Here is a 2,166-nt window from a genome sequence, read left to right as displayed (position 1 = left end):
GCAGGCACCAAGTGCAAAAATAAATACTGAGTCAGCCATAAAATATGGAGCATCTTCATCTTCGAACCTATCATGAGATTAAATTGGACAAGTCAAACATCACCGGCAACAGAGAGGATTAGGAAAAGGCTGTATTTGGCACTCCAGCACCTCCAGCACATAGCACTCTCCTGGAGGAATGTGAGTCAGATGGGCAGCTGGGCTATGTCTGGGGAACTGCTATGTGCTGCTGGGAATGACCAACACAGGCCCTTGTGACATCAGCTATGATTAAGCAGGGTCCAGACAGCCAGAGATTGGAATTTGGATCCCATTTACTGAGTGAAAAAAATCAGTAGTCACCATAAAGAGTTTGCTTGTAGAGACTGGAGAGGGAGGTTGGTACAACATCTGGGTAGCAATTAAACCCCATGTGTAGCTTTGAAATTAAAGATGATCCTCTGAGCAGCTGAGAAACACCAGTAATAAAGGGTCAGAAGAAACAGAGTAGAAACAGAGATGGATGGTAAATGGTGGATGGACAATTCAAAAGAAGGTTTAAAAAAAAGGAAAAAGAACTATAACATAGTGCAGCATATAACCATATGTTTACATGAGCTTGGAAATCATGCAAAGGATCACATATTTAAAAAGGGCTGGAAAATACAAGTTTCTCCCTCAGAGAAACTTCTCAAGGAAATGTACCCAGAAAGGAGGAGTTATGAGAAGCAAACAGAGTAATGCTGTTCCAGTGCCGCCATTGAAAATAAGCTCACTGAGCGAAAATAAGGAACAGTTATGGACTTAAAACAAACCAGTCTTCCCATGGTAGCTGAGTTTTTTTCAGTTCTGGTCTTTGTGCTTTCCTACTATAAACATATATTGTTCTAGAAGTCTCTCAACACTGCCTTAATTAGGCAGCTTCCAAATTATCTCTGTTGTTCTATGCCATATTATCCATAAACCATGACCATGGTCATATTCAAGCTGTTCTTGTAGGCTCTAACATCCAGTAGTGAATCACCTCTGCCTTTTAATATAAGTTTCAGAACCTTTGATATGACCACCAGAGGAAGGTCCTACAACTATACAAGACTTGGCAAAAGAGCTCCATGCTGCTGATAGATTTGTCTCATGGCAAGTTCTCAAGCTTTCCTCACATTGAAGAAATGCCATCAGCTGGCGGTAACCTGTGTAAGGGGAAAGCAGAAAAGCTGCAGCAGGTATCACAGAACAGAGAGCCTGGACAAGCACAGCGGTGGGGCAGATGGACCTCACTTAGCTTTTACAGGTAAATTATCTATTATAGGTGAATAGTCCAAGCTTCTTAGCCTGGGAAATGGGTGAATGAGGATGAGCTGTTAACATCCATTTCTAACTATGCAATAAGCTGTGGCTGGGCTTCCTATGAGCTGGGCAGACTGGCCTATTTTGGCAGTACAAGCAAAACTCCTTTGCTACAGAAACAGGGCAGTAAGCCATGCTGGAGGCCAACACAGATGGATCTGGCCTATGAAATGGAACAAACCCCCAGGATTGTGGGCAAGGCTGTCCATGTTGCTTATTTACTGAAACTGCATCAGCACGGCCAGGAGTGAGGTTTTGGAGCAAAGTCCTTTTGGTGACATTCAGGAAACTCATCGACAGATTACAGGGAAGGTGGCAGCTGGAAATTAAACTTCCTTTCGCTCTTCACAGGCATGGGGACAGGACTGCCAATCGGGTGGACATGGCAGTAACTACCTGAGGCTACAATCAGCAGCCACTGTTTGGACGGTTGTCACAACAAGTTTTGTGGCAGTAAGTGCAATGAGTTGGTCAGGCAGCACTTTACTGAGGTAGCACTCTCCAGAGGAGTCTGGACTGTAATTTTTGTAAATGGTGACTTTAAACCAAAAGCTATATGCAGATGCAGTAAGCACTGTTCACACAATGTAACAAGCACATACCTCACTTACACCAATGATTAAATATGACTGCATTAATCCCTATCTAATGGTTTCCTTATAACAAACTATTAAGATACTACTATCAGATTAAAACATAAAATCAGATTACTACTTAATTAAATCTGATTTTATTTGTAATAGTATAAATAATACCTGCATCTTGATAAGAAAATTTATATTTTCTATTTTTCTCTGCAGTCATATCCTTATTTTTAATGCCGTTTGTTTTGTAAACAAC

General features: G+C 41.5%; 1 long non-coding RNA gene across 1 annotated transcript; it reads left to right on the top strand.

Moving 5' to 3' along the window:
• The first annotated feature begins 328 nt into the window (after positions 1 to 328).
• Positions 329 to 1,814, top strand: LOC116782481. The gene is made up of 3 exons (XR_004355245.1): positions 329 to 377; positions 1,023 to 1,270; positions 1,678 to 1,814. It is a non-coding gene; the product is annotated as an uncharacterized LOC116782481 (long non-coding RNA).
• Positions 1,815 to 2,166: the final 352 nt, after the last annotated feature.

This window comes from Chiroxiphia lanceolata, chromosome 2, assembly GCF_009829145.1.
Source record: "Chiroxiphia lanceolata isolate bChiLan1 chromosome 2, bChiLan1.pri, whole genome shotgun sequence".
Lineage (NCBI taxonomy): Eukaryota > Metazoa > Chordata > Aves > Passeriformes > Pipridae > Chiroxiphia > Chiroxiphia lanceolata.
Note: the sequence above shows the minus strand (reverse complement) of the source record. Positions and strands in the feature narration are given on the sequence as shown.